Source organism: Bos grunniens, chromosome 20, assembly GCF_055505025.1.
Source record: "Bos grunniens cultivar Pamir isolate PY7600 chromosome 20, Bosgru_T2T1.0, whole genome shotgun sequence".
NCBI lineage: Eukaryota > Metazoa > Chordata > Mammalia > Artiodactyla > Bovidae > Bos > Bos grunniens.
Window position 1 is genome coordinate 19,018,905 of NC_141184.1, and position 21,877 is coordinate 19,040,781.

Below are 21,877 nucleotides of genomic sequence, written 5' to 3' on the forward strand. Positions count from 1 at the left end.
TTTTTAAAGAATGGATATGAGTGGTTGGTAAAATTGGTTACACATTAGAAATAGAATGACATCATTTAATTTCCAGCTTTGCCAATTTTCTCCACAGGAGGATTTCTATTTTATTTTTTCTACTGTGTTCTATGCAGAAGTGAGAAAAATTGTGTCCTTTTCTTAAGTAAGCACATGCTGAGAATGGGACAAAATTTGAACCTAGTTCTTTTGGGTTGCTACTGCAAATGCAACTGATAATAGAAAAGAAACTGATTTCAAAAATTGAGTATAAAAATTAAATCATCAAAGTTGATCTATGGATCCTACCAAGAAGCCATAGAAGTGGCTTTGAGGGAAGATGCCAGATTATATGAGCCATCATCTATGTTTAGAAGGGATTCCCCATTCTTTAGCGGTAAAAATCCACCTGTCATCGCAGGAGATGCCAATGCCAGAGATGTAGGTTGGATCCCTGGGTTGGAAAGATCCCCTGGATGAGGAAATGGCAGCCCATTCCAGTATTCTTGCCTGGAAAATCCCATGAACAGGGGAGGCTGACAGGCTACAGTCCAAGAGGGCTCAAAGAGTTGAACAAAACTGAGCAACTGAATGCAGGCACACACACACACATCCAGGCTTAGAGGATGTTTCAAATAAGTTTATGGGAGCCAGTTTCTAGAAACAACTTCAAGTAAATCATATAAAGAAATGTCATCATCATAATAATCTTATATAATTTATTATGCACTTATATTCTGATGCATATTATCATCCTGCCTTGTTTGGGCAAATTTATAAATATGATGCTAATAATATAACATAAAGCATTCTAAAAATTAATACTTATACTTAATTTTAGGCAGTGGTAACTGCCTAAATGATCCCATAAATAATGCACTAAGGGATTATTAAGGAACTAAAGATTAATTCTGACTAACTTCACATGAACAGTATTCAGAAAAGAAAATTATTATGAGGCTTGAAGTAGTCATGAATTTCAACATGGAATTGTGATGGGGAAAGATATCTTGAGCAAGAATAATGCTTTAATCAGAAAAAAAATACAGGTCATCTGTCAGGAAGAGTGAATAGCCTGCCAACTAAAAAATATTGCTGGCTATGTGATTCCACAAGAATGAAGTCACTGACCCTGTAGTCACTGACTTTCAACACCACCTTAAAGGAGTCTAGGGTGGAGATCAGGAATGAGGCTATCCATGTTCTGGAAAAAAACTGGCAGAATTGGCCTCCAGATAGATATTTTTAGGAGAAGATATGATGAACCCAATTTCTTACAATATCTCATACCTAGAAAGCACTAAAATCACTAATAGAGACGTCTGTTCTTCATGACTAGCAGCGACCTTCTACTGAGATGTGGACTTGATTAGCTATACCCCTTTCACCGAAATCACATATATACTGATGCCCCATCTCTACGGAACGGTTACTCAGAGCTATGTGAAAGGCTGTTTCCTGGGCTATAGCCCTCAGTAAGCTCCAAATAAAAACAGCTCTTACACTGTGCTTTTTTTTTTTCAGTTGACTAGTTCTATGTTAACTTGTATAACATCTAAATTATGTTGATAGGTAGTCTATGGAAACAAAACTAACATATTTTATCTCTAGCAGAATACAAAGGATCTAAAATGAGTACTGCCATTTTTTTTTTTTTTTTGGTAATAAAGCTAATAATTTCACATTTTAATTGTGGCACAAAAAAAAATGTATCTTGGTGAAAAAGGGTAGTTTTAGTACATTTGTTCAGTCATCATGGGGATCGGATCGATCAATTCTAGGAATTTGTCAGTTGACATTATTCCTGACATGAATTTCTTTTTGTGGACAGAAAATACAGAGAAAATTTGGGAAAGATTATTACTAAAACACCTGGTTACCAGGAGCCTGAGATTTTTTTGATTCTGCATTTATTTTAATTTTCATACAATAATTCTTCAAGAAATCATCTTTAATATCATAGCATATCACTTGGCAAAACTATTTCTCAGTTCCATGTATTTTTCTCTTCCATTTTCTTTTGATCTTCTCAAAATGTGTGTTATGTAAAAATGTACTAGAATCAAAACTTCAAAAATTGTTCACTTTTCTTCTATATGATGTAATGTTCATCTTTGAACATCTACTGATACATAGTGACAAACATATATATTACTAAGGAACAATTTTCTTGTATAACATCTATCTTGCATCTATCTATTCCTTTATGAATATTAAACAGGTCTTCTAGTATTCTTTATATTTTCCTTTGTTTTAAACTTCCTCAAGAAAGACCCATTTAACTTAAAAATCATGAAACTTTGATCACATTCCATCACAAATGGCCAGATAACACAAATTCTGTTAAAAGCTATGTAAGTTTTAATAACATTGTAAAATCCTTTTTTTTTTTTTTTTGCTATCTCCATTTTAAGAAAATAACCAACATACAGCATTTCTTGTAAATTTGAATATTCTTATGAAATTATCTCCCTTCCTTCCATGTTTGCCCAAAGCAAAATGTCTTGTTCATCATTAGACTACAACATCATAATATGATTTAATATGGTTTTAATTAGTAATTCCAAGACCCAGAACTTTGCAAATTAGCTCTTTGTTAGGTCCATCCTGTTGTTTTTCTTTCATACTTATCGTCACTGTTCCATTATATTTGGGAAGTATATGAATAATTTTTGTTAATTTTTAAGAAATGCTTAGTAATTGGTATAGAAGGAAATGACACAAATCTATTCCAATTTTCAACCAATCCTACTCTTTTAAGAATAAAAATATCTGTGTGCAATAGCACAATATTTAATATTTCTTTAGAGGTGCAAATTCATTCACTGAAAGTTGCCATTTTTCTAATTAGAAAACCGTGAAATTGTTTTTTACCCAATTTTCTGTATCACATAAGCAAAATGGACCACAGATAAAATATATTATTCAATACTTCTTTTGCTGCCTTAGTTTTGCATTTTTCCTCAGATGTGGCAGAGAAAAAAATCAAGGAAGGTAATAAGAAAGAATTTCCTTGAAAACTGCAAGCATTAGTAATTTTCCCACCATCTAGATGGTAACAAGCAATCCTGCAAAGGGAGCTACATGGTTTTACTTAGTGGAAATAGAATCTTCTATCATTTCTCAAGGGAGAAGCTTATAAAATATTGATGTTCTGGAGGGGAGTGTAAAATAACACAAATACTCTTCCATGGCTTTGCTGATTGCTCTGCTTCCTTTCTCTGAAAGTGTTCTCATCCGATCTTTCTCCTCCAGGGAGACTTGATATTCTCCTTTGCAGTCTCTGACTCATTCCAGTTTTCATTCAAAATTCCTATAGAAGCCTGCCTTTCTGCAAGGCAGAAAAACCATGTTTTTGCTTTCCAGCACCTCTCCTACCCAGGGGCCTCAACTTAAGGAGAAGGTGATCAAACACATTGCTTGACTGGCTTAGTCGCTAAGTTGTGTCCAATTCTTTCATCGAATGGACAATAGCCTGCCAGGCTCCTCTGTCCACGGGATTCTCTAGGCAAGAATACTAGAGTGGGTTGCCATTTCCTTCTCCATCAAGTACGTTACCACACTCTTTAAATTACTATTAAAAAAAATAAAAATTGGAGCAGAAAAAGAGGAAATACCAGTGGGTTATACATAGTATGAACCCACTGTGTATTCCTGTTTTCACAGGTTGTAAGACAAGGACTCATTTCCTGAATCATTCATTTGGTATCTTTAATTCCACAACAGAGATGTCTAATATAGATGTATATGCATGCTCAGCTGTGTCAAACTCTTTGGGACCCCATGGACTTTAGCCTGCCAGAGTCTTCTGTCCATGTGATTTCCTAGGCAAGAATACTGGAGCAGGTTGCCATTTTCTACTCCAAGGGACCTTTCTGACCCAGGGAATGAACTTGTGTCTCTTGCAACTCCTGCATTAAGCAGGTGGATTCTTTATCACTATCACCCATCACCTGGGAAACTCTAATATAAATGATGAACTAATAATTATCATCATCTAGGTCTAAGCTGAATGACATTCAGTGTGCTGTTATGTTTGCCCTTTTCCTTCATTGGTTTTAAAATGTCTTTTGAATTTCATAACTACAAGGTGAAAACAAAAGGACATGCCGTTTTTATGCTTTTATACCAGTGTGTTGTGCTGCAGAAAGACTGAGCTTCTCGAGACTGCATTTTGCATCAACTTTAACATAATGGGGTATTGTTGCCATAACTGTGATATTTATCCAAACAAAGAAAAGGAAATGGTATCATTAGGTAACCCTGATGAGTGTCATTATATAACAAATGTTTTACTCTAATTTTAAATGAAAGCTAATATGTGAAACGCTGTGCCCATACAAGTATCTATTGATTCAATGAAGTCATTTAGTAATACAGCTCATTCCAAAGGAAACCTTAATTTACTAATATTTTACATGATTTTTTCTTATAAAAAACTCAATATTTGTGCCATTTGTTTCTCACATGATTTTATTGAAGTCAATTACTTCAAGTATTCAGAATCCCTATGTGGAGGGGAAAAATTAACTAGGGAGACAGAAAGCTGCAAGACTTTTTTAAAAAGTCTGCGTGTTTTAGTAAACAAAGGCTACACAAATGTATGCAATATGTCAGCTGTAAAATCAAAAGATCACTGTTTTGAAAGCTTATGGTTTTGCTGAACACTAAACTAACATTACTTTTGTACTATGGGGAAAAAAGCAGAATTCATTCCCTTGTATGTTACAGAACACTCAGTTTATTAGGCACTTCTTTGGCAGCTGTATCATTAAACACACTATAGAAATTTTTTATAGCACAGTTTTTATAGCATGAGGTGTGCAACACTGACATTAATAGATGGGTAAACAAACTGATGGGCCTTCCCAATGGCTCAGCAGGTAAAGAAGTCTGCCTGCAATGCAGGAGACATGAGTTTGATTCCTGGGTTGGAAAGATCCCCTGGAGGAGGAAATGGAAACCTACTCCAATACTCTTGCCTGAAAAAATTCATGAACAGAGGAGCCTAGAGGCTACAGTCCAGAAGGTCACAAAGAGTTGAACACCACTGAGTGACAGAGCAACTGAGCACACAAACTGACATTCACAGGGCTTGAATAGATAAATCGTGATCATACAACTCTGGGGTCTTTGATTCTAGATTCTAACCACAGCTGCCATCTCTGAAAACTGGTTTCTAACCAAAAGTGCATCACATTAAGACCATGAGGCTGAGGACTTATTGCCAACCTGTCTTGACAAGTGTCACCCTTTATCTATTCTATGACCTTGTGCAGTTGATTACCACTGATACAGACACTGCTTTGCCAACAAAGGTCCATAGAGTCAAGGCAATGGCTTTTCCAGTAGTCATGTATGGATGTGAGAGTTGGACTATAAAGGAAGCTGAGAACCGAAGAACTGATGCTTTTGAACTGTACTGTTGGAGAAGACTCGTGAGAATCCATTGGACAGCAAGGAGATCCAACCAGTCCATCCTACAGGAGATCAGTCCTGAGTGTTCATTGGAAGGACTGATGTTGAAGCTGAAACTCCAATGCTTTGGCCACCTGATGTTAAGAGCTGACTCATTTGAGAAGACCCTGATGCTGGGAAAGACTGAGGGCAGGAGGAGAAGAGGATGATAGAGGATGAGATGGTTGGATGGCATCACGGACTCAATGGACATGAGTCTGAGTAAACTCCGGGAGTTGGTGATGGACAGGGAGGCCTGTGGTCATGAAGAGTCAGACATGACTGAGCAACTGAATGGAACTGAACTGATACACTGTGGGATTCTCAGGTGTAAACATATCAGTCTGTCACCCTATGTAATTCAAATCACACACCTATGAAGAAAGCAAGACACTACTTAATTCTTAATATAAGTGAAATGAAAAATACTTGTTTCATTTTGTTTTTATCATTCAGGGTGTTATAAACCAAAGCCAAATAGACAGGGAGCCAGAAGTGAATATAAAACTGACAAATAGAATCAACACCCAAAATATAAATGGAGACCCTCCAGAGAATAAACTCTACTAAGGCAGTGACATTGAGTAATTTTTTGTCTCTTTGTTTCTAACTATTTAATATAATTTTTTATATTTTATATTTTATAACAATTCAGTGCTTTCATTGAAAAGAAGTATAGTAAGTCTCTATATTTATAAATAATATATGGAGAAACACTAAATGCTTTAATACTGTGTTTTTAAATGTGATAAATATATGTATCTATTTTTCTTGATATGTTCATAGTAATGAATGGAACTTGTTTTTAGGATTTCTTTGTATGTTTAGTATTTACTCATTTCTCTTTGTGGAGAAGGCAATGGCACCCTCCTCCAGTACTCTTGCCTGGAAAATCCCATGGACGGAGGAGCCTAGAAGGCTGCAGTCCATGGGGTTGCTGAGGGTCAGACACGACTGAGGGACTTCACTTTCACTTTCATACATTGGAAAAGGAAATGGCAACCCAGTCCAGTGTTCTTGCCTGGAGAATCCCAGGGATGGGGGAGCCTGGTGGGCTGCAATCTATGGGGTCGCACAGAGTTGGACACAACTGAAGTGACTTAGCAGCAGCAGCAGCATTTCTCTTTGAGAATGAAATTTACTTTCTAATAATTCTTATTGAATAATGTTTGGTACAATTTAGTGAGGAAAGGATACCTACATGATAGTATCCCACACAGCAAGGATTGTGCTAGAAACTTTCAATAATTTAATCTTATTTTCTAACTTATGAAGTAAGGAAATTTCTCCCATAAGAAAAACAGATGCTTCTACAGGCTAAACAAATTGGTCTCAAACTAATAGACATTAAATGATAGAGGCTAACTAGAAGATCATTCTTTCAGATCATTTGCCTGGAATAACAGGTAAATTTGGCCTTGGAGTACAGAATGAAGCAGGGCAAAGGCTAATAGAGTTCTGCCAAGAGAACGCACTGGTCATAGCAAACATCCTCTTCCAACAACACAAGAGAAGACTCTACACATGGATATCACTAGATGGTCAACAGCAAAATCAGATTGATTATATTCTTTACAGCCAAAGAGATAGAAGCTCTATCCAGTCAGCAAAAACTAGACCAGGAGCTGATTGTGGCTCAGATCACGGACTCCTTATTGCCAAATTCAGACTTAAATTGAAGAAAGTAGGGAAAACCACTAGACCATTCAGGTATGACCTAAATCAAATCCCTTATGATAATACAGTGGAAGTGTAAAATGGATTTAAGGGACTAGATCTGATAGACAGAGTGCCTAATGAACTATGGTTAGAGAATAGTGACATTGTACATGAGACAGGAATCAAGACCATCCCCAAGAAAAATAAATGCAAAAGGCAAAATGGCTGTTTGAGGAGGTCTTACAAATAGCTGTGAAGAAAAGAGAAGTGAAAAGCAAAGGAGAAAAGGAAAGATATACCCATTTGAATGCAGAGTTCCAAAGAATAGCAAGAAGAGACAAGAAAGACAATAGGCAGGAAAGACTAGAGATCTCTTCAATATTTAGAGATACCAAGGGAATATTTCATGCAAAGATGGGCTCAATAAAGGACAGAAACGGTAGGGACCTAATAGAAGCAGAAGAAAAGAGGAGGTGGCAAGAATACACAGAAGAACTGTACAAAAGGGAGCTTCATGACCTGGATAAGCATGATGGTGTGATCCCTCACCTAGAGCCAGACATCCTGGAATGTGAATTCAAGTGGGCTTTAGGAAGCATCACTACAAACAAAGCTAGTGGAGGTGATGGAATTGCAGTTGACCTATTTCAAATCCTGAAAGACAATGCTGTGAAAGTACTGCACTCAATATGCCAGCAAATTTGGAGAACTCAGCAGTGGCCACAGAACTGGAAAAGGCCAGTTTTCATTCCAATCCCAAAGAAAGCCAATGCCAAAGAATGTACAAACTACTACACAATTGCATTCATCTCACATGCTAGCAATGTAAAGCTCAAAATTCTCCAAGCCAGGCTTCAGCAAATATGTGAACTGTGAACTTCCAGATGTTCAGTCTGGTTTTAGAAAAGGCAGAGGAACCACAGATCAAATTGCCAACATCTGCTGAATCATCAAAAAAGCAAGAGACTTCGAGCAAAAAAACATCTATTTCTGCTTTATTGACTATGCCAAAGCCTTTGACTGTGTGCATCACAATAAACTGTGGAAATTTTTGAAAGAGATAGGAATACCAGACTACCTGATCTGCCTCTTGAGAAACCTGTATGCAGGTTAGGAAGCAGCAGTTAGAACTGGACATGGAACAACAGACTGGTTCCAAATAGGAAAAGGAGTACATTAAGGCTGTATATTGTCACCCTGCTTATTTAACTTATATGCAGAGTACATCATGAGAAATGCTGGGCTGGATGAAGCACAAGCTGTAATCAAGATTTCTGGGAGAAATAACAATAACCTCAGATGTGCAGATGACACCACCCTTATGGCAGAAAAATGAAGAACTAAAGAGCCTCTTGATGAAAGTGAAAGTGGAGAGTGAAGAAGTTGACTTAAAGCTCAACATTCAGAAAACTAAGATCATGGCATCCGGTCCCATTACTTCATGGCAAATAGATGGGGAAACAGTAGAAACATTGTCTGACTTTATTTTTCTGGGCTCCAAAATCACTGCAGATGGTGATTGCAGCCATGAAATTAAAAGATGCTTACTCCTTGGAAGGAAACTTATGACCAACCTGCTGCTAGGTCACTTCAGTCGTGTCCAACTCTGTGCAATCGCTGAGATGACAGCTCACCAGGCTCCCCTATCCCTGGGATTCTCCAGGCAAGAACACTGGAGTGGGTTGCCATTTCTTTCTCCAATGCATGAAAGTGAAAAGTAAAAATGAAGTTGCTCAGTTTTGTCCTACTCTTAGTGACCTCATGAACTGCAGCCTACCAGGCTCCTCTGTCCTTGGGATATTCCAGGCAAGAGTACTGGAGTGGGGTGCCATTGCCTTCTCCGATGACCAACCTAGACAGCATTTAAAAAGCAAAGACATTATGATGTAAACGTAGATCATCTAGTCAAGGCTCTGGTTTTTCCAGTGGTCATTGATGGATGTGAGAGTTGGACTATAAAGAAAGCTGAGCACTGAAGAATTTATGCTTTTGAACTGTGGTGTTGGAGAAGACTCTTGAGAGTCCCTTGGACTGCAAGGAGATCCAACCAGTCCATTCTGAAGGACATCAGGCCTGGGATTTCTTTGGAGGGAATGATGCTGAAGCTGAATCTCCAGTACTTTGGCCACCTCATGCAAAGAGTTGAATCATTTGAAAAGACCGTGATGCTGGGAAAGATTGAAGGCAGGTGGAGAAGGGGACGACAGAGGATAAGATGGTTGGATGGCATCACTGACTCAGTGGACATAAGTCTGAGTGAACTCCAGGAGTTGGTGATGGATAGGGAGGCCTGGCGTGCTGCAGTTCACGGGGTCACTAAGAGTCGGACATGACTGAGAGACTGAACTGAGTGAAGTAGAAGATTCCCTGGAGTCGAACTGGCAATCCACTCCAGTATTCTTGCCTGGAAAATTCCATGTAGAGAGGAGCCTATTGGGCTAAAGTACATGGGGCTCCAAAGAGTTGACACACATCTATAAATTAAGTGGAATAACTCAAGAATTCATAACATCACCATTTTTTGGAATACATTCTGATAACATTGGGTATGCCTGAGTGTGTGGGTGCTTACTGAACTATACTGAAAAAAGAATCATGGATGTCTATAGAGGTAATTAGCTAAGGTATGAGTCCCTTAATTATTAACCCTTACTTTTTCTAAACTACGAATTGTTTCTCAGTGTTGATCTCATTCAGTGCTCAATACTAATTTGACATTGAGCTGCAGAAATAATTTCATAATCAGACAGCAAATTTAGGGTAGTTGATGATTGACTTGGGGTGGGAAAACAAGAAAAGCTGGTTAGTAAAGAATGAATTTATAATTAATATTTCCTGGACTGCAAGGAGATCCAACCAGTCCATTCTGAAGGAGATCAGCCCTGGGATTTCTTTGAAAGGAATGATGTTAAAGCTGAAACTCCAGCACTTTGGCCACCTCATGCGAAGAGTTGACTCATTGGAAAAGTCTCTGATGCTGGGGGGGATTGGGGGCAAGAGGAGAAGGGGACGACAGAGGATGAGATGGCTTGATGGCATCACTGACTCGATGGACGTGAGTCTGAGTGAACTCCAGGAGTTGGTGATGGACAGGGAGGCCTGGTGTGCTGAGATTCATGGGGTCCCAAAGAGTCGGACATGACTGAACAACTGATCTGAAGCCACTTTAGTAGTGTTCGACTCTCCCATCCTATGGACTGTAGCCCACCAGGCTCTTTTGTCCACAGGATTCTCCAGACAAGAATACTGGAGTTGTTAGCCACCTCCAGGGGATCTTCCTAAACCAGGGATAGAACCTGTGTCTCTTACATCCCCTACATTGGCAGGTGGGTTCTTTACCATTAGCTCCACCTGGGAAGTAACACCTAATAAGTAAGTGCTATAGTATTAGTTTGCTAGGGCTATTATCACAAATATTACAGACTGTATGGCTTAACAGAAATGTACTTTTTCACAGTTCAGTTCAGTCACTCAGTCGTGTCTGACTCTTTGCGACCCCATGAATCACAGCACGCCAGGCCTCCTTGTCCATCACCAGCTCCTGGAGTTCACTGAGACTCACGTCCATTGAGTCAGTGATGCCATCCAGCCATCTCATCCTCTGTCGTCCCCTTCTCCTCCTGCCCCCAATCCCTCCCAGCATCAGAGTCTTTTCCAATGAGGCAACTCTTTGCATGAGGTGGCCAAAGTACTGGAGTTTCAGCTTTAGCATCACTTTTTCCAAAGAAATCCCAGGGCTGATGTCCTTCAGAATGGACTGGTTGGATCTCCTTGCAGTCCAAGGGACTCTCAAGAGTCTTCTCCAACACCACAGTTCAAAAGCATCAATTCTTCAGTGCTCAGCCTTCTTCACAGTCCAACTCTCACATCCACACATGACCACATGAAAAACCATAGCCTTGACTAGACGAACCTTTGTTGGCAAAGTAATGTCTCTGCTTTTGAATATTCTATCTAGGTTGGTCACAACTTTCCTTCCAAGGAGTAAGCATCTTTTAATTTCATGGCTGCAGTCATCATCTGCAATGATTTTTGAGCCCCAAAAAATAAAGTCTGACACTGTTTCCACTGTTTCCCCATCTATTTCCCATGAAATGATGGGACCAGATGCCGTGATCTTTGTTTTCTGAACGTTGAGCTTTAAGCCAACTTTTTCACTCTCCACTTTCACTTTCATCAAGAGGCTTTTTAGTTCCTCTTCACTTTCTGCCATAAGGGTGGTGTCATCTGCATATCTGAGGTTATGGATATTTCCCCCAGCAATCTTGATTACAGCTTGTGCTTCTTCCAGCCCAGCGTTTCTCATGATGTACTCTGCATATAAGTTAAATAAGCAGGGTGACAATATACAGCCTTGACATACTCCCTCTCCTATTTGGAACCAGTCTGTTGTTCCATATCCAGTTCTAACTGTTGCTTCCTGACCTGCATACAAATTTCTCAAGAGGCAGATCAGGTGGTCTGGTATTTCCATCTCTTTCAGAATTTTCCACAGTTTATTGTGATCCACACAGTCAAAGGCTTTGGCATAGTCAATAAAGCAGAAATAGATGTTTTTCTGCAACTCTCTTGCTTTTTCGATGATCCAGTGGATGTTGGCAATTTGATCTCTGGTTCCTCTGCCTTTTCGAAAACCAGCTTGAACATCTGGAAGTTCAGGGTTCACATATTGCTGAAGCCTGTCTTGGAGAATTTTGAGCATTACTTTACTAGCATGTGAGATGAGTGCAATTGTGCGGTAATTTGATCATTCTTTGGCATTGCCTTTCTTTGGGATTGGAATGAAAACTGACCTTTTCCAGTCCTGTGGCCACTGCTGAGTTTTCCAGATTTGCTGGCATATTGAGTGCAGCACTTTCACAGCATCATATTTCAGGATTTGAAATAGCTCAACTGGAATTCCATCACCTCCACTAGCTTTATTCATAGTGATGCTTTCTAAGGCCCACTTGACTTCACATTCCAGGATGTCTGGCTCTACTGGTGGCTAAACCAGAGTCAAGGTGTTTTCAAGTTTCCTTCTGAGACCTCTCTCCTTGATTTGCTGATGGACCCCTCTTCCCTATGTCTTTCCCTGTTGTTTCCTCTGCGTTGTCTCTGTCCTTGTATTCTCTTCTTATGAGGACACTAGCCCTATTGGATGAAAAGTTAAAGTCTTATTTTTCCAGTTGGGAAAGTGGGAAAAGTCTTAGTTGCTCAGTCACATCCAACTGTAGGCTCCTCTCTCCATGGACTTATCTAGACAAGAATATTGGAATCAGTATTTAGCCACTCCCTTCTCCAGGGGATCTTCCTAATGCAGGGATTAAACCCAGGTCTCCTGTACTGCAGTCAGAGGGGTTTTACCATCAGAACCACCAGGGAGGCCCAAATATATTGGATGAAAGCCCGGCCGAAAAACTCTGCCTTGAATAAATTGGGTGTTAAGGCTTCAACATATATATATATTTTTTTTAGGGAGACACAATTGAGCCTATCACTGTTACTATCCTAAATCCCATGTTGAAAAAAAAGATGGAATGAAAAAAAAAAATGTCTTCAAGAAATTCCCAGGCTAGAAGGAATATAATTGTGTCTTGAACAAGTATCTTACTCTTAAAGCAGGTCATTCTATTGATATCAGAAATTTTTGTCTATAGCACAAAATAGTGTTGCTTTTGTTTCACTTAAACATCTTTAATGTGCTTCTAACATTTAGAGACCAATTTCACAACCCTCAGCATTATAATTAAGGTTCTGGTTCATTAGTCCATATTCTCTCAGCACAGTAACATCTTCTTCTATGGGACCTTCTCAGTTTTTGAAACTTTTTCAATCACCAAACACCCAGTAATATGGCTCCAACACTAACCATGCTCTACTTCCCCCCTGCACTATGTTTTCTGCTTCTATTTACACACAAGTTTCCCTGCCTTGGAAATCTCTCCCCATTTCCATGGTAGAATAGGCTGTTAAGCTGATCTTCACAACTGTACAATTTCTTAAGACTGTATTTTCCAGATTTTCTGGCAATTATATTTAGACATGTCTGAATCTAGTCAAAGAAATGAGAGTTTAGCCAATATAGACCGTTTCTCAGTCAAGACTTTTTAAGAAAATGGTTCGTCCTCTCTAGCACTTGGATTCAGACTGTATAGACCTAAGGCGTGGACATGGGTCTCTGAATTACCCAGGGAGAACTGTCATCTATTGACTTGGATAACACCACTATGGAATGATTAAGAAAACTACTTCCATAGTGTTTGAGACATTATATGTCTAGGTCTGTATGTTAGTTCATTCTAGCTTTCCCAAGCAATATACTGAATTCATATTTGGACTTCAAAAGCCAGTTCAAACATTATTATCTATGAAATTTTATTCCAAGTTTTCCCCTTCCAGACCACACCCTGTAGATCTAAAAAAAAGTAGCAAATATAAGACACTGTAATGGAAGCATGATTACAATTTAATGATGAATTAGATGGCCTGAGAGGATGAAGCATAGATGGTGTAGGAATGGAAAAGAAGGTTGGAACATGATTCTAAGTTCAAAGGATAAAGATGCTATTTGGGGTACAGAGCTGATAACTTCAGAGGGAACATGAAATCAGATACATCTAATCACTATTTATAAATATAGAAAGACTGGAAATAAATTTATATTCATGGATTATCCTCTAAAAATTGTTTGGAAAGTCTGTATGAGATAAAATATGAAAGGGTGAGATGTGGAGGAAAGGAAATATGACTGAGAATAGGATTTTAAAGATTCTGAACTTTAGAAAGATCAATTTAGAGCTCCCAAGGTAGCACTGTACTATTACAACAGAATAAATAGAAAGAGAATTTAAAAATGAGGAGTCATGTGAAAAGAGTGAAAACATGAGAAAATTTGTAAAAATTTATGGAAGATTAAACCACATCACTGTGCTACACGATCATTGGTATGAGAATGCTCTCTGAAGCAGGAGACTTCTTCATGGACTTCCCTTTTCCCAGAAACTTTAGGGGCCTTTAAGATTGTAATTTTTTGCTTAAACCAGTTGAAATGGATTCTTCTGCACACAATTAAAAGAATATTAGCAGTTAAAATTAAAATGCTATTTTTGCCTATTGTATTGATATTCAGGGTAGCTGAATGTTATCACCTGTTGACATATCAATGCCTGATTCAACTGCTTTGGGAGATTAAGGATTAAACCAATCTTGCTTTCCTTTGATCCACATGACTAAGAGCATTATATATATACATATACATATACATATATGATGTGTGTATCATATGTATGATAAGCAACCTAGATGTCCATCAGCAGATGAATGGATAAGAAAGCTATGGTACATATACACAATGGAATATTACTCATCCATTAAAAAGAATACATTTGAATCAGTTCTAATGAGGTGGATGAAACTGGAGCCTATTATACAGAGTGAAGTAAGCCAGAAGGAAAAACATCAATACAGCATACTAATGCATATATATGGAATTTAGAAAGATGGTAACAATAACCCTGTGTACGAGACAGCAAAAGAGACACTGATGTATAGAACAGTCTTATGGACTCTGTGGGAAAGGGAGAGGGTGGGAAGATTTGGGAGAATGATATTGAAACATGTAAAATATCATGTGAGAAATGAGTTGCCAGTCCAGGTTCGATGCATGATAATGGATGCTTGGGGCTAGTGCACTGGGACGACCCAGAGGGATGGTATGGGGAGGGAGGAGGGAGGAGGGTTCAGGGTGGGGAACACATGTATACCTGTGGCGGATTCATTTTGATATTTGGCAAAACTAATACAATTATGTAAAGTTTAAAAATAAAATAAAATTTTAAAAAATGTCATTAGTAAGTATATGCTACATGAGTAAAAGAGTTAAGGAGTGAAAACTTGCAAAATTCATGTCCATTTGGGACATTCTGCCAGAATTAACTTAATAAAGTATATGCATTCAATTCAATTCAGTTGCTCAGTCATGTCCAGCTCTTTGTGACCCCATGGACTGCAGCACGCCAGGCTTCCCTGCCCATCACTAAATCCTGAAGCTTGCTCAAACTCATGTCCATTGAGTTGGTGATGCCATCCAACCATCTCATCCTCTGTCATCCCCTTTTCCTCCTGCCTTCAATCTTTCCCAGCATCAGTGTCTTTTCCAATGAGGGTTCCCTAACCTAACCTCAGGCCTATAAATCACCAGTTACTCTATGTGAAATAGCAAGTTCAAGCACAACTCAGGGAGAATCTATATCTGATACTGTTAAAAAAGACTAACAAGTCAGAACCACTCTTGTAAACTGGCCAACCATATGCTTATTCCAGCTGGGAGAATCTTGATAGAACACTTGGGTATAACCACTTTTTGTGGGGAATCCTGATGCAGGATTATTAGAAGAAGACAGAATCAGCCTGCCATCCCACTCCCAAATAATGCAATTATACATCAAGAGAGGACAGAGAAGAAAAATAAGACACTCATGAAGAGTGGAAGGCCAGAGAAGAAAAATAAGACATTTTTGATGGTAATAAACTGTCACAAAATCTATAAATAACATTTTAAAAGTGGTAAAAGATTGGTCAAAGATAATAATACTTCAGCTACCTTATGTGAACAGTGGATTCATTGGAAAAGACCCTGATGCTGGGAAAGATTGAAGGCAAAAGGAGAAGAGCGTGGCAGAGGATGAGACACTTAGATAGCATCACCAACTCAAAGGATATGAATCTGAGCAAACTCCTGGAGATAGTGAAGGACAGGGAGCCTGATGGGCTGCAGTCCATGGGGTTGAAAAGAGTTGGACACAACTTAATGGCTGTGCAACAGCAAAAATAACCGAGTAGCATATTTATTTGGGTATCACTTATATAAGTGATAATTTTTGTGAACTATTTTTATAATTATTATTATCATTATTTTTGATACTACCTTTTAGTTAGATTTAGCCTACATACATCTACTTCTGCTTCACTGACTACTGTTAAAGCTTTTGATTGTGTGGATCACAATAAACTGTGGGTGTGGAAAATTCTTCAAGAGATGGGAATACCAGACCACCTGACCTGCCTCCTGAGAAATCTGTATGTAGGTCAAGAAGCAACAGTTAGAACCGGACATGGAACAATGGACTGACTCTAAACTGGACAAGGGGTATGTCAAGGCTGTATATTGTCACCCTGCTTATTTAATTTATATGCAGATTGCATCATGCAAAACGCTGGGCTGGATGAACCACAAACTGGAATCAAGATTGCCGGGAAATATGCAGACGACACTACCCTTAAGGCAGAAAGCGAAAAGGAACTAAAGAGTCTCTTGATGAAAGTGAAAGAGGAGAGTGAAAAAGCTGGCTTAAAACTCAACATTCAAAAAACTAATATCATGACATCCTGTCCCACCACTTCAAGGCAAACAGATGGGGAAACAATGGAAACAGTGAGAACATTTATATATTTATTGGCTCCAACATCATTGCAGTTGGTGACTGCAGCCATGAAATTAAAAGACACTTGCTCCTTAGAAAAAAAGCTATGACAAACCTAGACAGCATATTAAAAAACAGAGACATTACTTTACCAACAAAGGTTTGTCTAGTCAAAATTATGTTTTTTCCAGTAGTCATGTATGGATATGAAAGTTGGACCATAAAGAAAACTGAACACTGAAGAATTGATGCTTTTGAACTGTGGTGTTGGAGAAGACTCTTGATAGTTCCTTGGACTGCAAGGGGATCCAACCAGTCAATCCTAAAGGATATCAGTCCTGAATATTCATTGGAAGAACTGATGCTGAAGCTGAAGTTCCAATACTTTGGCCACCTGATGTGAAGAACTGACTAATTGGAAAAGACCCTAATGCTACGAAAGACTCAAGGCAGAAGGAGCAGGGACGACAGAGGATGAGATGGTTGGATGGCATCACTGACTTGATGGACATGAGTCTGAGCAAGTTCTGGGAGTTGGTGATGGACAGGGAAGCCTGGCATGCTGAAGTCCATGGGGTTGCAAAGATTTGGACAGAACTGAACAACTGAAATGACTGACTGAGCCTACATACTTCTATATTCTCAAAAATTTTATTTGAACTATTCTGTGTAGAAGCCTATGATCTACAAAGACAAAAAAAAAAAGATTTTAATCTCATAACTCAAATATTTGATGAATTATATTTATGGTGCTTAAATAACCAATTCCCATCTTTGATGGACTATTATATACTATTTTATAAACATAAATAACTCTAGGGCAGAGAAACAGGAAGAAATAGATCCATTCCTCTCCACTTCCAGAAAATGTAGTTATATTTCAAACTACCAGAAACACTTGTTAATTGCTTCCATTGATTATCCCCTTCTGTGTGGGAATCCATCTCGCCTTCCCATCACCTCTGCATTGTAAAGTGAAGTATTATTTGATTCATGAATTCTTAAATTGAAACTGATACCAGACTTCCCACTATTATGCCCCTGTGTATATCCAACAGCTTACCACTTCTTAGCCTATCTTTATTTAACTTCCTTCCATTGTTTCAATTCAAAGCAGTGTGGCTATTATGGTCAAACATAACTAGTTGGTAAAACTGACATGACATGCTCTTGATAGTTTGTTAACTCTTATTGATCCTGAACACAGATGCCCAAAGTATAATAAACATATTTAATACAATATTAATTTATCATTTAAAATATATATGTGTGTGTATATACACATACATACACACACGACTCATTGAAAACACAAGGAAGAGCCTGTATTATTCTATCTTCTTTGAAGTATAAAGTAGGTAGATCAAAAATTTAGATCAAAAATCATACATTCCATGCTTCTATGTGTGTGTATATATACACACACACATGTATATTTTAAAAATATATATATATTTTTTGACACAGACTTGCTTGGATTTTTTTCTTATAACTTCTTTGTAGCTTTAACATGTAAACAGAATTTTTCCTTTTTTATAAGAATGTAATGCCAAAGAGCTGAGTGACCATATAATGTTCAAAATATGTCACTAAGGTGGTTGTGCTCCTATAGAAATTTAAAATATTATTCCATAATAAATATTTAATTTTGAATTGAATTAATAATTTTTGAATTCTAACACAATTATGATTTAAATATAAATTATTTTAAAATAGAAAATAAGCCTAAAATACAGAGTAGGCAAAAAAAATAGACAAAGATAATTTTCTGTTGATACAAAATCTATCTTTAGTCTATTGCTAATAAATTCCTACATAAACAAAGAGTATTGCTATTTATATGTATGCTACATCAAGATATTCTAGTAGAAAATCATGTTTGTATAATAAGTCAAGCTATTTGTATAATAAATAACTCAAGGTTAAAGAATAACTAAATGTGACAAAATGAAGACATTTTTATTTAATATAAAGATTATATTGAAATGGCAATCTACTCCAGTATTCTTGCCTGGAAATCCCATTGACAGAGGAGCCTGGTGGGCTACGGTTCATGAGATCACAAAGAATCAGACATGACTTGGTGACTAAACAACATATTGACCTGTATTAGATATCATTTCATAATCCCCTATTTTCCTGCTTACAGCCTTGAAGATTTAATTCTTATTTACTACATGAGACTTAATACAGTAATCTTTTTTTTCTTTTAAAACATTTAACACGTAATATAGAAAAATAATAAAACCCCTTTTTACTATAGAAAAATTGTTTCATGTTCTAAAAGAGAAAGTTGCTAAATAAATAATTTATGGCTAGAGTAATATTTTTATATATGGGTAGGCTATCTTTGTACTTCAGAAAAGATGGAAGAGTAAAGTTTCTTCCTTATGTTTCCTATGAGTAAAGCCTTGGTTACAATGGAAACATATTGTCCATTTCAACAAGCTTAAACCAACTGTGAAACATAGCCATTTGTATTCAATGTTCTGTAAGTGAATAAGCTTAAAAGAAATGAATGTTTTGCCAAAAGCAATGCAATTTAAAGCTACTCTGAATTTTTTTATGTACCTAAAATATAACTGTACTAATTTTTTTTAAATAAAGATGAGTACTACTCATACTCCATGAAAAAGGATTAATAGTATAGAGCAAAAGATACTCTTACAGTAAAACATATTAATTACTCACAGACAAAACTGACATATACTTGAAAAATTCCTGTGCACATAATAAATACAGTCACACAATAAAATGTTCTCACTCTGCTGCATTGTCAGTCTGTTTAAAGATGATATACCATAAAACTTTTTAAAAGATGCGAAGGTGAAAGGGAAATATAAATCTCTCTTGAAATATAAGTAGATTTAAAAGGTATTTCTTGACATTATAAAATGAACATTTATCTGCAGTGACATTTAAATTTGCTGTTAATTCCATTGTCATAGTTTTGACACATTAACAAGTCAAATAGGCTAAAAGCACTTGGTATATAGTCCTTGTGCGTGAATAAATAATTGCTTTTCTTTTTTACATGGATCAAGGATTAAATGTTATCATATTTTCATAGAATGAAAAAAAGGCTATGCCTGAGTTATTTTGTATCTATGGAACATGAACCATTCTTTGAAATTAGAAACAATGAGTATCAAACTTAGGAAATAATTCCTTAAGTATAAAATTCATAATACACATCCACAAGAAACTTATTTTAAGGTTGATACATAATAACCTTCTCTAGAGTGACTTCACTTTGACTTTTCACTTTCATGCATTGGAGAAGGAAATGTCAACCCATTCCAGTGTTCTTGCCTGGAGAATTCCAGGGATGGGGGAGCCTGGTGGGGTCTATGGGGTCTATGGGGTCGCACGGAGTTGGACACGACTGAAGCAACTTAGCGGCAGCAGCAGCAGCAGTAGGGCTAGTTAGTTTGTTGTTAAATTGGTATAAATTGCAGGGCCATTCATGAAGTCCTTGGTGGCTCAGAGGTTATAAACTTCTGCTTCCAATGTGGGAGACCTGGGTTCGATCCCTGGGTCAGGAAGATCCCCTGGAGAGGGAAATGGCAACCCACTCCAGTATTCTTGCCTGGAGAATCCCATGGACAGAGAGTCTGGTAGACCCCAGTCCATGGTAGACCCCAGTCCAAAGAGTTGGAGATTACTGAGAGACTTCACTTTTACTTTCCTTCATGAAGTTAACAAGGCTCTACCTTAAGCCCTCTTTTAGACTTGGGCAAGATAATAATGAATGAATTCATACTTATGTAAAATTATTACACACCAAGGAAAACAATTCAACAGAGGAGACTAGGAGTTTTGAAACAAGGTGGGTCAGTGTAATGTCAGTATAAGAACTGAAAAGAAATTTTTTTAACAATTTTCTTGAATTCTGGTCAAAGACAGAGGTGAGTAGGAGGATGTTACATGTATATCTGATATTGCTCTAGATTGTAACACTACTACCTTTGCCTACTTAGACCCACTTTATACCTCAGTCTATTTCTGTTTCTGCTACTAACACAGTTTTTCTAGAGCAACCTGCATTCCTTCAATAAGATATATAGAACCTGTACTATGTTAAGTGTTGTTTTTGCAGAAGTACTATATATATATATATAAATTAATTTGTAAATGATATATATTTCAGTTTCTTCTCTCATTTAAAAATATTCAATTTTCTAATATTAATTCATATGCTGTGCTATGCTTCATTGATAAGTCATATCCAACTCTTTGCAGCCCCATGGACTATAGCCCATCAGGCTCTTAACAGAATCCACAGAGATTCTCCAGGCAAGAACACTGGAGCAGGTTGTCATGCCCTCCTCCAAGGGATCTTCCCAATCCAGGTATCAAACCCAGGTCTCCCACATTGCAGGTGGGTTTTTTTTACTGTCTGAGCCACCAGGAAAGCCAATATTAAAATGGTGATAAAACATCAAAACCCTTGTTTGTGTATATTTTTAACTTTTTTCCCCAGATAATGAATTACAACACTCAATCTTGTTTTCAGTATTTGTCTCCTAAACTTTAGCAACACATACATACATGATCAAAAATGGGACTTCGATAAATTATTGATTCATTGATATAATCTATTAGTTCTATCACATCAAACAAAATATTTGTAATATTTGTTGGCAGTCAACAACTTCATATCAGCATATCTTATCTTCATGATAGGAAACCAATCATATTGTATGTGTTTTGGCAAATTCCTTCAATAACCAGGTATTCTCCTGGTTATTGTAGGCTCCTGATTGTGAAATGATTTTGGAGACCCCCTGAACCAGGTCTTCTGACTTGCTTGCTCAGAATGAGGTGTACAACACAGACATACTCAAAACAAAATTTCATAATGTGCAATGCACTGTTGTTTTAACCTCACTTGTCATTTCTAGTTTATTAAAAGTGCATTCATACAAAGTCATTAAATTGATTAATACTCTAAATCATTTTAAAGCAATCTGAAAATACTGTAATAGATCAACTCCATTTTATGCCTGATTTAATTTTGCATCAACAATTGTAACATGGTTAATATGGTGATGCTAATAAAACATCATCTGAGGTAAAATGTATGAAAGTGAAAGTAAAAGTCACTCAGTCATGTCTGACTCTTTGCGACCCCATGACCTATACATTCCATGGAATTCCCCATGCCAGAACACTGGAGTAGGTAGCCTTTGCCTTCTCTAGGGTAACTTCCCAACCCAGGGATCTAACCCAGGTCTCCCCATTGCAGGTGGATTCTTTACCAGCTGAGCCACAAGGGAAGCCCAAGAATACTGGAGTGGGTAGACTATCCCTTCTCCAGTGGTTCTTCCTGACCCAGGAAGCAAACCAGGGTCTCC

General features: G+C 37.5%; 1 protein-coding gene across 6 annotated transcripts in view; it reads right to left on the reverse strand.

The window, feature by feature from the left end:
* The window catches only part of CDH18 (cadherin 18), a 1,278,664-nt gene that overhangs the window by 1,077,920 nt on the left and 178,867 nt on the right, over positions 1–21,877 (reverse strand). The gene's annotated exons all lie outside the window — the stretch shown is intronic.